Source organism: Gopherus flavomarginatus, chromosome 24 (genome assembly GCF_025201925.1).
Source record: "Gopherus flavomarginatus isolate rGopFla2 chromosome 24, rGopFla2.mat.asm, whole genome shotgun sequence".
Classification (NCBI taxonomy): domain Eukaryota; kingdom Metazoa; phylum Chordata; order Testudines; family Testudinidae; genus Gopherus; species Gopherus flavomarginatus.
Window position 1 is genome coordinate 16,930,728 of NC_066640.1, and position 14,462 is coordinate 16,945,189.

At 49.6% G+C, this 14,462-nt stretch overlaps 1 long non-coding RNA gene across 1 annotated transcript; it reads left to right on the plus strand.

Annotated features, from left to right (window-relative positions):
• Nucleotides 1-2,980: 2,980 nt before the first annotated feature.
• On the plus strand, nucleotides 2,981-7,199 carry LOC127040185 (uncharacterized). Its single transcript, XR_007771392.1, has 4 exons — nucleotides 2,981-3,216; nucleotides 3,520-3,867; nucleotides 6,301-6,437; nucleotides 6,737-7,199. It is a non-coding gene; the product is annotated as an uncharacterized LOC127040185 (long non-coding RNA).
• Nucleotides 7,200-14,462: the final 7,263 nt, after the last annotated feature.

The following is a 14,462-nucleotide window of genomic DNA, read 5'->3' on the forward strand; positions in this document are numbered from 1 at the left end:
TAGTCCCAGATTTGGACCTTAGCGTCCAAAATATGGGGGTTAGCATGAAAACCTCCAAGCTTAGTTATCAGCTTGGACCTGGTACCTGCTGCCACCACCCAAAAAATTAGAGTGTTTTGGGGCACTCTGGTCCCTCTGAAAAACCTTCCCTGGGGACCCCAAGACCCAAATCCCTTGAGTCTCACAACCAAGGGAAATAATCCTTTTTCCCTTCCCCCCTCCAGGTGCTCCTGGAGAGATACACAGACACAAGCTCTGTGAAACTACACAGAGGGACTCCCCCTCTCCGTTCCCAATCCTGGAAACAAAAAGTACTTTCCTATTCCCCCAGAGGGAATGCAAAATCAGGCTAGCGATCCAACACACAAATCTCCCCTTGATTTCTTCCTCCCACCAATTCCCTGGTGAGTACAGACTCAATTTCCCTGAAGTAAAGAAAAACTCCAACAGGTCTTAAAAGAAAGCTTTATATAAAAAGAAAGAAAAATAAGTACAAATGTTCTCTCTGTATTAAGATGATACAACACAGGGTCAATTGCTTAAAAGAATATTGAATAAACAGCCTTATTCAAAAAGAATACAAATCAAAGCACTCCAGCACTTATATTCATGCAAATACCAAAGAAAAGAAACCATATAACTTACTATCTGATCTCTTTGTCCTTACACTTGGAAACAGAAGACTAGAAAAAAGAAACTACTTCTCCAAAGCTCAGAGAAAGCAGGCAGCCAGAAAACAAAGACAAAGACACTCAATTCCCTCCACCCAAAGTTGAAAAAATCCGGTTTCCTGATTGGTCCTCTGGTCAGGTGCTTCAGGTGAAAGAGACATTAACCCTTAGCTATCTGTTTATGACAAGGTTAGATAAATGTCTATCAGGGATGGTCTAGACCAGGGGCAGGCAACCTACGGCACAGGTGCCAAAGGCGGCACGTGAACTGATTTTCAGTGGCACTCACACTGCCTAGGTTCTGGCCAACAATCCGGGGGGCTCTGCATTTTAATTTAATTTTAAATGAAGTTTTTTAAACATTTTAAAAACCTTATTTACTTTATATACAACAATAGTTCAGTTATATATTACAGACTTATAGAATGAGACCTTCTAAAAATGTTATCATGTATTACTGGGATGCAAAACCTAAAATTAGAGCAAATAAATGAAGACTCGGCACACCACTTCTGAAAGGTTGCTGACCACTGGTCTAGACAGTATTTGGTCCTGCCATGAGGGTAGGGGACTGGACTCGATGACCTCTCAAGGCTCCTTCTAGTGCTGGGACACCTGCACCCCAATCCTCCTCAGGCAAAAATCATCTACTCTCCCCTATCCTTTGCATCCCTCCTGCTCCTGCCCATTCCCATGTCCCCTGAGCGGGTCCTCAGGACAAGCTGTCCCCACTTCAACTCAGATGGGCCTAGCCACAACCTGACACCTCAAAACTGGCAGAAGCCTGGAATACCTCCACTTATCCCCCATCTCCCACCTTCCCCCCGCCAATTCCTCTCAGTCTCAATCTTCCTGAAGACCCACCCCTGTATGACCCCCCCCGACCCTCGGGGCCCAGCCCCCATTATTGCCTTGTGCCCACCTACGCCCGGCTGGGGGGGGGGGGGGGAGCGGAGGGAAGGAAGGAAGCAGAAGTTTCTGCGAGTTGTTGTGTGCCCCGGCCTACAACTCCCATCAGCCACCGCGGATCCAGCGGCACCGTGGGAGAGGCGGGGTCTGGTGCTGGCGCCTTTGGTTTGGGTGGGCGGTGCTTTTGGCAGTACAGCGTCTGTTTGCGGAGCGGGGCCGGAAACGGAAGGTGGGAGAGGAAGTGATATAAGCGGTTTGGACGCCAACCGCGGTAACCAGGGAACTAGTTTTGTTCTATGCCAGTTGCATCCTGGGAGTTGTAGTTTTCAAAGTGTTGCCGCCTCGGGCATGTTTGGTACCGGCACGCCCAGCTGCCATGGGCCACCCCCGTCCCCCCGCATCTCCCAGCCCGCACGCACCCACGTTCCCCTGCACCCTCAGCCGACGCGACCTTCCCCAACCCCCCACACCTCGACCCCCAACCCACCACGCGCCCCCTGTCCCCCCAGTCTGCTGTGACCTTCCCCAACCCCCCACACCTCGACCCCCAACCCACCACGCGCCCCCCTGCCCCCCCAGTGTGCTGTGACCTTCCCCGGGCCGCCCCACAGCCTTCCGCAGCCCGCCCCGCGCACCCCTAGGGCGCCGCGATGTTCCCCAACTGCCCCCCACATACACCGAGCCCACCACAACCTTCCTTGTCCCCCCCACACCCAACCTTCCCCAACCCGCATCCCCAACCCCCCCCACACCTACAACCTTCTCCAACCCGCACCCCCATTCTTTTAGCCAAAACCAACCCGCCCCCGTCTATTTCTCCATCCTTTGGGCACCTCAGTCCTCCTTTCTTGTCCCTCCAACACCTCCCAGGCCACCCCAACTTGCACCCCATCCCTACCTTTCCTCCATCTATGCCTCTTCCCATAGCAACCCCTCAGCCCCCATTTCTTACCAACACCCTCCAGCCTGCAACAACCTTCCCCAACCCACAAGCCCTGTATCCCTCAGTTCATTCCTCCACTCATGGGACTCCATAGCCACAGTCTATTTCCAACATCCTCCCAGCTCACAACAACCTGTGCCTCTATCCATGCCTCCCTCCCAACACTCCCAGCCCAACACAACCTGCACCCCACTCTGTCCCTAGATCTGTGGGCCCCCAGTGCCCTTTTGTCCTTTCTCCAACATGCATCCCTATCCCTACCCTACCCCCCCCCCCATCCATCCATGGGGTCCCTCAGCCCTTCTCTCTCCTTCCTCCACAACACAAACCCTTCATAGGACATGGGCAGGGATGCTAGGTGTACATCCCCACAGGCCAGGTCTCGGGAGCCATGGAGAAGTAGGAGTGGACGAAAAACATGTGGAGTAGTGGATGGTAAAGTGGAGTGGTGACTGGGATCAGTCTCTGTTCATCGAGTGGGACTGGAGAGGGAGGCAGGAATGAGGGCAAGATTAAAGGCACCAATAGAGCTCTGTATAATGATAGTTCTTGTTTGGCTTTATTAGTTTGCAGAGGATTCGTCCAGGAGCTCTAGCCAGATAAGAATATGGCAGAAATGGACCTGAGCAGCCTGGACATCCTTCTAAGCATACATAAACAGTCCTCATGTTTCTGCCTTCTGCATCGCTGGCTGTGAGTCAGTGCTTTCAATTCCTCATCTATGCTCACCGTGGTACTCTTCAAAGGCCGTGTGCTTCCTCGGGTGCGGGACTCTGTTAGATTACGGCTGGGGTGGGGCCAGAGTCTGCTGTACAGAGTGATTATTTTGGGTGCAGTTGCAAGGAGTGCTTTTTAGTTGTAGTGCTCAAGGGCAAATGTGGTGGGGGGAAGGTTCGGGGCGGAACCCTGCTGTGTGGGAGGGGTGAAAAGAATAGCCTAAGCGAAGTTGTCCACTGAGATAACTTTCTTTGTTTTTCCTCCTTGTGCCGGGTTTAGTACCAAGGGAAAAGAAATCAAACATCAGAGTTTACTCTCCTCATCGGATGGAAAGCGAGCAAGAGCAGTGAGCCCCCGAGCATTGTCGATGCAAGTGAAGAGCCGTCCGGTTGGCAGTTGCTACTGTCAGTGAGATACATGTCTGGTTTCGAGAGGGCTCTGCTCATGACCCGCCTGGCTCCAGATAGGGCCGCCCCATTGGCTGTGGCTGGGTTTGTGAGAAATGCTTCCTGACCAGCTGTGCTTACGAGAGAGACAAGATCCCCATTTTCAGGGGCTGCTCAGTTCTCTGGCCAGGAGCGGTGTGTCCTCCACAGCAGAAGGTTGCATCTAGGAGGATGACTCCAGGTAGTGAATTGCTTTCCTTCCTCCCACCTCTCTCTCTTTCTCTCCCCGCCCCCCCACAGTGTGTTGGCCAACTTTCTCACTCTCTTCCCTCTCCTCTTCTCATGCCGTTTCCCTTCGTAAGACACGGGCAGGTGTGCTAGGTGTGCATTCCTACAGGCTAGGTCTCGGGATCCATGGAGAAGTAGAAGCTGACAATAATCGTGCATAGCAGTGGCTGTTGGTGTTAACTCGGTCTCTGTTGATGGAGTGGGGCCAAGGTAGATGGGATTGGAGAGGGAGGCTGGGACGAGGGCACCAAGATTCGAAGCACCAATAGAGCTTTATGTAGTGATGGCTCATGCTTGGGTTTGCAGCTGTGTTTCCAGAGGAATCTTCCAGGAGCCCTAGACCAAGGAGAAAGTGGCAGAAGTGGATGGACATGAACAGACTAGACATCCTTCTAAGGACACATGAACAGTTCTCAGCTTTCTGACTCCCGCATAACTGGCTGTGAGTAAGCGGTCAGTGGTCTGAATTCCTCATCTGCGCTCACTGTAGTACTCTTCACAGGCCTTGTGCTTCCTCGTTGGGTGCCGGACTCTGTGAGATTACATCTGGAGAGGGGCCAGAGTCTGCTGTGCAGAGTGATTATTTTGGGTGCTGTTGCAAGGGGTGCTTTTTGGTTGTAATGGTAAAGGTGTGATGGGGAGGGTTGAGGGCGGAGCTCGGTCGTGTGGGTGAGACAAAAAGAAGAGCCTATGAGACGTTGCCTACTGAGATGGTAACATGCTTGTCTTTTCCCCGCTTGTGCCGGGTTTAGTACCAAGGAGAAAGAAGTCAAGTGTCACAGTCTACTGCCCTCGTGCAATGTAAAGTGAGCGAGAGCAGCGAGCCTGTGAGCACTGTTGATGCCAGGCAAGATCTGAGCAGATGCCACTCTCAATGAGATACGTGTCTGTCATAACTCTCCTACTCAGATCTGAACCTTAGAGTTCAGAACATGAGAAGCTAGCATGAAACCTCCAAACTTAATTACCAGCTTGGATCTGATATCGCTGCCACCAGCCAGAATTCCAGTGTCTGGCTCACTCTGGTCTCCCCAAAACCTTCCCTGGGGAACCCCCAAGACTCAGATGCCCTGAGTCTCACCACAAAGGGAAATAACCCACTTCCCTTCCCCCTCTTTACCTCCTCCCAGATTTCCCCGCCCTGGGTACTCTAGGAATTCCCTGCTTCAAGTCCTTGAAACACAAGTACCGAGAGATCAATCTCTCTCTCCCCTCACCGAGAGGGTATGCAAAGTCAGGCTTAGTAAATCTAACACAAAGAGATTCTCTCTTCCCCCCTGTCTTCTTCCTCCCACCAATTCCCTGGTGAGCTGCAGACACAATCCCCTTGAGCCCCCACTAAAAAAAAAAAAATCCACAGGTCTTAAAAAGAAAGCTTTATATAAAAAGGAAGAAAAAGAAATAAAATGGTCTCTGTATCAAGGTGACAATATACAGGGTCAATTGCTTAAAAGAAAAAAAATGAATAAATAGCCTTATCCAAACAGAATACAATTTAACACATTCCAGCAACTACACACATGTAAATGCAAAAAAACAATATAAACCTATTGTCTTACTATCTTTGTACTTACAACTTGGAAACAGAAGATTAGAAAGCCTGGAGATAGAAAGATCACTCTCAGAGCCCAGAAAGAGAAGAGACCAAGAACAAAGGACTCACACCCAAAACTTCCCTCCACCCAGATTTGAAAAAGTCTTGTTTCCTGATTGGTCCTCTGGTCAGGTGTTTGGTTCCCTTTGTTAACCCTTCACAGGTAAAAGAACATTAACCCTTAGCTATCTGTTTATGACAGTGTCTTGTTTGGTGATCGCTGTGCTTGTGGCCCACCTCAGTCCTGCTAGGGCCGCCCCATTGGCTGGGGTTGGGTTTGTAAGAAATGCTTCCTGACCAGCTGTGCTTACGAGAGAGACAAGGTCCCCGTTTTCAGGGGCTGCTCATTTCTCTGGCCCAGAGCAGTGTGTCCTCCACAGCAGAAGGTTGCATCTAGGAGGATGACTCCAGGTGGTGAGTTGCTTGCCTTCCTCCCTCCTTTTTCTCTCTCTTTCTTCTCTTCTCTAGTATGTTGGCCAACACACACCCTCTATCTCTCTGTGTCTGTCCTTGCCTTTCCTTGTGCTGTCTCCCTTTGTAAGACATGGGCAGGCATGCTAGGTTTGCATCCCCAGAGGCCAGATCTCGGGAGCCATGGAGAGGTAGGAGCGGATGAAAAGCATGCGGGGCAGCGGATGCTAAAGTGGAGCTGTGACTGTCTGTGTTTATTCGGTCTCCATTCGTCGAGTGGGGCTGATGTAGATGGGACTGGAGCGGGAGGCTGGGATGAGGGCAAGATTCAACGCACCGGTAGATCTCTGTGTAGTGATCGTTCTTGCTTGGCTTTATTAGTTTGCAGAGGAATCGTCCAGGAGCCCAACCGGACAAGAATATGGCAGAAGTGGACCTGAGCAGCCTGGACATCCTTCTAAGGAGACACGAATAGTCCTCATGTTTCTGCTTTCTGCATCACGGGCTATGAGTAAGATGTCAGTGCTTTGAATTCCTCATCTGTAGTCGCTGTAGTTTTCTTCACAGGCCATGTCCTTCCTCGTTGGGTACGAGGCTCCGGGATTAAGGCTGGAGAAGGCACAAGAGTCTCTGAGGAAAGTGAGTATTTTGGGTGCCGTTACAATGGGTGCCTTCTTGTTGCAGTTGTAATGTAGTAATGGGAGATGGGTTGAGGGCTGAGCGGTGGGATATGGGAGATGTGAAATGAAGAGGCTGGGTGACATTGCAGACAGAGATGCTAATTTGTTTTTGTTTTTCCCCCGTCTGCTGCATTTAGTACCAAGGAAAATGAAGTCGCGCATCAAAGTCTACTGCTCTGATGCGATGGAAAGCGAGCAAGAGCGTCGAGACTCTGACCATTGTTGATGCCACGCAAAAGCTGTCCATCTGGAAGCCGAGGAGATGCTGCTGTCAGCGAGATAAGTGTCTGGTTTGGGGAGGGCTCTGCTCACGCCCAACCTGAGTCCAGGTAGGGAAGCCCAGTACGGTAAGGCTGGGTTTGTATGAAAAGGTTCCTGACTAGCTGTGGTCACAAGGGAGAAAAGGTCCCTCTTTTCAGAGGTTGCTCATTTTTCTGGTCAGGAACAGTGTCTCCTGCACAGGGGGAGGTTGGATCCAGGAGGATGACTCAGGTGGTGAGTTGCTTGCTTTCCTCCCATTTGTCTCTCTCTTCTCGAGTGTGTTGGCCAACTTTCTCACTCTCTTCCCTCTCCTCTCCTCGTGCCGTCTCACTTCCTAAGACACGGGCAGACGTGTAGGTGTGCATCCCTACAGGCTAGGTCTCGGGATCCATGGAGTAGCGGGAGCTGACGAAAATCATGCGTAGCAGTGGCTGTTGGTGTTAACTCTGTCTCTGTTGATGGAGTGGGGCTGAGGTAGATTGGGTTGGAGAGGGATGCCAGGTTGAGGGCAAGATTCGAAGCACCAGTAGAGCTTTGTGTAGTGATGGCTCATGCTTGGCTTTTGCAGCTGCTCTTCCAAAGCAATTTTCCAGGAGTCCTAGACTGAGGAGAAAGTGGCAGAAGTGGACATGAACAATCCTCAGCTTTCTGACTCCCGCACAACTGGCTGTGAGTAAGCAGTCAGTGGTCTGAATTCCTCATCTGTGCTCGCTGTAGTACTCTTCTCAGGCCTTGTGCTTCCTCACTGAGTGCGGGGCTCTGTCAGATTACGCTGGGGAGGGGCCAGAGTCTGCTGTGCAGAGTGATTATTTCGGGTGCCGTTGGAAGGGGTGCTTTTTATTTGTTGTGCTAAAGGCGTAATGGGGGGGAGGGTTTGGGGCGGAGTACTGCCGCGTGGGAGAGGTGAATAGAACGTTTCCCACTCTGATGATAACTGTGATTAATGTGCATAAATATTTGTTAGGCCTCAACCTTCTGGAAATTGTGTGAAGCGAGTACAGATGAATCCTGCAAGAATAAGTGTAATCTAACTAGGAAGCTTTGTAGAGTAAAAAGGAAACTCTGTAAAGGTAGATACAGACCTGTGGTTACTATGCTCTGCAACCAAATACCTCTTTAATCTCATTTGAGCATTTTTGAGTCTAGAAAATTAAACACTATTAGCCTCATAGAAAAGAGATGACCTGAGCACAGGTGCACAGTTCATAAGATCAAGACAACTGCACATACCACACGGAAACATTTGGCCGCCTTCATTGGTTGATGTGTTTTGAAACATGGTCAGCAAATACCATATAAATAAGATGCAGAGGCGCAAGTGTGTTTGTGTGTGTGTGTGTGTGTGCGTTGACCTAAAAGAGGTCACTCTTTGTCAGGCTCATATACACCCCTTGAACCAAAGGGACTTGCTCTTCACTGACTGACTATGCCTGGCAGTGCAGGAAATGGTCAACTGAAGGTAATGTATCTTTGGAAGAACTCAGGGTAAGTTTTTAAAGTGAAGAGGTCTGGTTATGCTCGTGCTGGTTAATCTTAAGTCTGTATTAATACTATAGTTTAGTTATATTAGTAAATTGTTGAAGTTGTTTAAAGATTGTAATAGTCAATAGTTGATCAATATATAATAACTGTATATGTTTTTATGCCTTGCTGGGAATGGGTACAGTGCTGGTGAACCTAGTAGCTTTGCATGTCGCTGTGCCTGTCTTTTATATAAGTTACCATCATAAAAGTCAATAAATGCTTATAAGTTGTTATACAAAGTTATAGGTAGGTTAAGGTTAGTAAAATATAGTTAGTCCATGTATTAATATTGCATATAGAATTGTATTTGTTGAGGTGGGTGCAGTACATGTAAGGTTACTAGGCAATCAGTAATAGTAGCATTGCATGCGCTTGTAACTATTTTCAATATTATTTACCCTTTATATGTGCACTTATAGGACTAGGCAGTTATTGCATAATATTACTTGTACTTGTGCTTGTCTCCAGTGTAATTTGCCATTTGTATTAATCCTCACTCAGTGCTGGTCTTTAATTCTGTTTTTCTTATTCTACCTGTGTTGCCTTTATAGTCATAAGTCATTAAAAACTTTTCTGGAGGAATAATTAATTGCTTAGTTTCTGTTTTGCATACACTATTCAGCCTCTTTACATCTGTGTTGCGTGGTGGGAAGTAGCGATCACCCAGAGCCCCACTAGGACCCTGACGTGAGCCCCCCTAGGGCTCTGACATCTGCCTCCTCCTTCCATTAATCTCCACAATAACTTTGTTTTTCCTTCTTGTGCTGGGTTTAGTACCCAGGGAAAAGAAATCAAATGTCAGTCTACTGCCCTCGTGCGATGTAAAGAGAGTGAGAGCAGTGAGCCCATGAGCATTGTTGATGCACGTGAGGAGCCATCCAGTTGGCAGTGGAGCAGTTGCTGTGTCTGTGAGATGAGTGTCTGGTTTGGTGAGTGCTCTGCTCAGGGCCCCCCTGGCTCCAGGTAGGGTTGCCCCATTAGCTGGGCCTGGGTTTGTAAGAAATGGTTCTTGTCCAGCCATGCTTACAAGACAGACAAGTCCCCATTTTCAGGGGATGCTCATTTCTCTGGCCAGGAGCGGTGTGTCTTCCGCAGCAGAAGTTTGCATTTAGGAGGATGACTCCAGGTGTTGAGTTGCTTGCCTTCCTCCCACTTCTTTCTGTCTCTCGCTCTCTTTTCTAGTGCATTGGCCAGCTTTCTCACTCTCTTTCCTCTCCTCTCCTCTCCTCGTGCCATCTCCCTTTGTAAGACACGGGTAGGCTTGCTAGGTGTGCATCCCCAGAGTCCAGGTCTTGGGAATCATAGAGAAGTAGGAGCAGACAAAAAGCATGCGAGGCAGTGGGTGCTAAAGTGGAACTGTGACTATCTGCATTTACTTGGTCTCTGTTCATCGAGTGGGGTTGATGTAGACTGGACTGGAGAGGGCGGCAGGGATGAGGGCAAGATTTGCTTCCTCGTTGGGTACGGGGCTCTGTGAGATTACGGCTGGGGAGGGGCCAGAGTATGCTGTGCAGAGTGATAATATTGGGTGCTGTTGTAAGGAGTGCTTTTTGGTTGTAATGCTAATGGTGTAATGGAGAGGGTTGAGGGCGGAGAACTGCCGTGTCACCATTTGCTACACCCACAATTTCCCATCCCTGGATCTATGGGAGGGGGAGTTGTGACAGATGGCTTGGACTTTGTCAGAGTTTCAACCAGTGTTCCCTCTAATTTTTCCCACTCATGTGGAAGGAATTTTGTTATGTGCACCAATGTGGAGGTGATGTCACACATCACCTCCATATTGGTGCACATAACAAAATTCATGTGGCAGGGTGGGGCCAAGGGGTTCAGAGTGTGGGACGGGGCTCAGGGCTGGGGCAGAGTATTGGGGTGTGGGGGAGTGAGGGCTACAGCTGGGGGTGCAGGCTCTGGGGTGGGGCTGGGGATGAGGGACTCAGGGCTGGGGTGCAGGGGGTGAGGGCTCCATCTTGGGGTGTGGTCTCTGGGCTAGGGATGAGGGGTTTGTGGCCAGGCTGCCCTGGGACTACAGGAAGAGGGGGAGAGGACTCCCCGCAGCTCTCTCTCTCCGCAGCAGCACCTGGGCTGGGGGGAGAGGCACCTCTCCCTAACACGGCAGCTCCAGGGCTGGGGCCACAGGATAGGTGCTTCTTCCCTGGCTGCAGCAGATCCGGGGCTAGGAGAGAGGCATATCTCCCTGCTGCAGCCCTGAGTGCCTGCACAGTGCTTAATATGCTGCTGCGCAGCTTAGAGGGAACTTAGGTTCAACTTGTGGGAAATCACTATCTTAAATGGTGACATTCATAAAATTTAGATTTTTCTAATTTAATGCACTTTTCATCTAAATTAGCAAAATCTTGTTTTACTTGTGTGTAAATTTTAAAAAGAGGTTCCACAGGAGCAATGGCCATCTGCCCCTCCCCTGGTCTAGAGGTAGAGATTCTGGCCCACCAGCAATTCTAGCACCAATGAAGTCATGTGATCATAAAAATAGACTTGATAATGTTTTGTTTTTAATAATGTATTAAATATGGTAAATGAGAGTCACAGTAAAACCCTAGGAAGTGTTATAAGAAGATATGAAGGGTTTCAGAGTAGTAGCTACGTTAGTTTGTTTCCGCAAAAAGAACAGGAGTACTTGTGGCACCTTAGAGACTAAGACATTTATTGTAGTATAAGCTTTCATGGGCTACAGCCCGCTTAATCGGATATGAAGGTTTCTTGAGAATTAAAGAATTAAAAGGTATGAAACTCCATTTCCTGGAGGTGGCCAGTTCAGGCAAGTGGAACAGCTGAGCAAACCAATTAGTGAACACCTCTGTGCAGATGTGTCACTTGTATGTACACACCTGAATGGAGACTGTGAGTATTTAAAGAGCAGAGTGTATTGTGGGGGAGCGGGAAGGTGTCAGAAACTCATTATATCATTTCAGAGAGGGAAGAGCAGCCTTGTCTAGACCTTCCCCACCCCCCAGCCTTCCTTTTGCCCCTGTTACTGTACGTGATCAGCTTGCTCCAGCACCCTCAACAGGAAAGTAACAGGTTCTACTGGGGAACGTTTTATAACACTACAGCAGCTGGGGGGCTCTTGCTGTGGCCCAAGTATGATGTTCCAGGCTGCAATCCTATCTAGTGCGGGGCTGTGTCACCTGACCTGCAATGGGGAGTGTGCCTCACAAGACCGGCGCTAGGGGTTTGAGTGCCCTAGGCGCATGGTAATTTCGCCGCCCCACGCGCTGGTCTCACGGCTCCGGTGGAGCTGCTGCAGTCGTGGCTGCAGACGGTTGGCTGCTCCGCAGCTCTGGTGGAGCTGCAGCTCCACCGGAGCCGCATGCCGCCCCCTCTGGCAAAATGCCGCCCACCAATAATCCTGGCACCCTAGGCAATTGCCTAGGCTGCCTAAATGAAAGCACCGGCCCTGGTGCCTCACCATGCTGCTCTGTTATAGCGCTGACTTGAGAGCTCACAAATAGCCTGTTGGCGTGCTGCTCCCCCCTCTCCTCCCAAGTGTCTGTGCATGGCTACAACTCTGATCCCAGAGCTTGTCAGCACTCACTAGTCACACTTTGCTTCCATCAGACCTGGGCTACCACATGCAGAGTGACCCCAACACACTCCCTGTCCTGAACTTTACGTCAAAAACGTGTTGTGAACTGTCCAGCCCTCTCTGGGACAGGCCAGATAGATTAGGTCTGTTGTTCCTCTAGGAGGTCAATGTACAAAAATCTGCCACCTTGTGGATTATTCCATTTACAGTTCACAACACTGGATTAGTTTTGGTTCAAGAATAAACAAGTTTATTTAACTACATAGAGAGGTTTTAAGTGAACACAAGTAATAAGGCATTAAAGAAGAAATGATTACAAGAAAAAATAAAGATAAAATGTTTTCTAAACTTAACAAACTAGGCTTGTGAAGTCCCTTCTTACAGGTTCCAGTAATTATTGCTGCCCAAACTCTCAGGCCAGGATCTGCTTCCAGGATCCAGCAGCTGTTTCTCTGGTCATAGGTGAAAGGAAGATGAGGAGGGAGAGAGAACTTGGATGTTTTGCCCTTCACTTTTATAGCTCAGTCACCCTTTGAAAAACATTTTCCTGAGTGTTCACATTAGGTGAAGTTCTTTCTTGCTGAGAGCAAGGAGACATGGATTTTGGTGGAAGAAGGAGGCTTTGTGCTGTTTCTGTTCATCTGTGTATGCTGCTTCTTTCTTCCCCCGCTTGTCCTCTGTGGAATCTGTTTACAGCTGAAATGCAAATTGAGGCAAACACACATCCCTTTCTTTAGGACAGGTGTGCTTGACCAGTTCCACCTAATCAGGCTACGTGAATTGGAACTTGTGCTTTTAATACCCTCTAGGTGGAATTTCATAACTTTACATAGACTGTAGCTACAGCCATTTTACCAAGATAGTATTGATCACTGAGTTTCAAATGCTTCCTCAGAGGCATATTTTGTCCAAAGATTGTTACAATAGTGTGTAGGGTGTGAATACAGGGGTGTATTTGGTCACAGCAGGCTGGGAATTATCCATTTGTGGAGAGCTCTCTAACCATACCCTTCCCTGGAAATTGCCAGACAATGAAGGGAAGGAGAGAATTCTTGCTCCAATCCCGAATTGCTGGAAATCCCAGGCTCGCTGGAATTTATCTGCTTCACCACAGCCCCTCGCTAGGTTCTCTAGGTGGCGTCTCATTGCTTCACATTAAAGCTGCTGCCCTTTGAGTCTTTATGTTCTGAGGTGTTTGCTGTCATGAGTGATTGCACTGGCTTGGGCAGGTGCTGGGCAAGGTGAAGGTTGTAAAGTTCTGATGAAGTAAATAAAATTACTCTGTGACAAACAGTGGCATTTGTCCCTTAAAGTGTGAAATAGCAACCAGGGGTCACTGCCCAAATGCGGGGGAGGGGGATGGATGGACACACATGGCACTGTCCCACCTGCGACACCCCAGCATCTTGAGTCCCCAAATCCTTGTACCTGCCATCACTCATTAACAGTGCCTCCTTCCACTCCTTACAGCAGTCCAGGCTGCAGAAAGTTGATGTGCGGGAGATCACAATATAGCGCATGGAGAGCCTGCAACAGAGCAACACCCTGGATAATGACTCCCTGGCCCCTCGTAGTCTCCCATGGGCTGGGGAGGATCCATCTTGGGGGAGGTTCTGTCTGCCCAAATGCAACCCAGAGGGAGGGTCTACACCTCCTATCAGGCTCAGTGAGATGCACTCTCTTGCCCCCCCTGTGGTCTTCTATGAGTCATACAGGATCTGTCTGCCCCAGGCATGGTCCATGCCATGCTGAGGAGAGTTCATGCTGCCTGCCAGGCTCAAGGTGTCACTCCTCCCACATCTTCATGGGGAGTTTGGGGAGATTCTTGTTGCTGTAACGGGATCACAGAGCACGAGTGGCTGGTTGAGTATCGTCAGGGCTATGGGATCTGGACCCGAGAGGTGTGAACTTAGAGTCATGGCTTTGGATTCAAGAGAAAAGGGGCTGAGACTAGAGATGCCCAGAGACGCACTGTCACCCTACAGCTCCAGTACTGCAGCACCCAAAAGTCTCACTCAGGTCTGGGCCTCATTGTGTTGGGCGCTGCATGGAAAATCGGAGAGAAACAGATGTCTGGAGATGGATAGATGAGCATCTCTGGCATACAGAGGAGAGATGGAGAGGGGTGTGTGTGGGGGCGTGCATATGGAGGACAGATGGTGATGCTGCAGGCTGACAGGTTTGTGGGTTTAGCTGGTGGCTGATTGCCACAGCAGCTCCTGCCGCCATGTGCTGCGCTGTTTCTGATGCTGCTCTATCTCTTGCAGCCGGCACCAAGCAGAACCTGGCCACAGAGCAGCACTACAGCCATGGCTACAGCAGGTGTCCTATATGCCTGAGCTGCTCAGGGACGAAAAAGCATGTGGGCTCCTGGCTGCTGAACAACCTGCCCCACATCTCACCCTCTCCTGTTGCCAGAGTAGTCTGCTCACAACAGAAACCAAGACCAGCCCCCAACTGGCCTGGCGCCCACTGCCCCTAATTTGGGAAGCCTGATGTCTGGTGGGGGAAACATCCCAGCATCTCAGCTG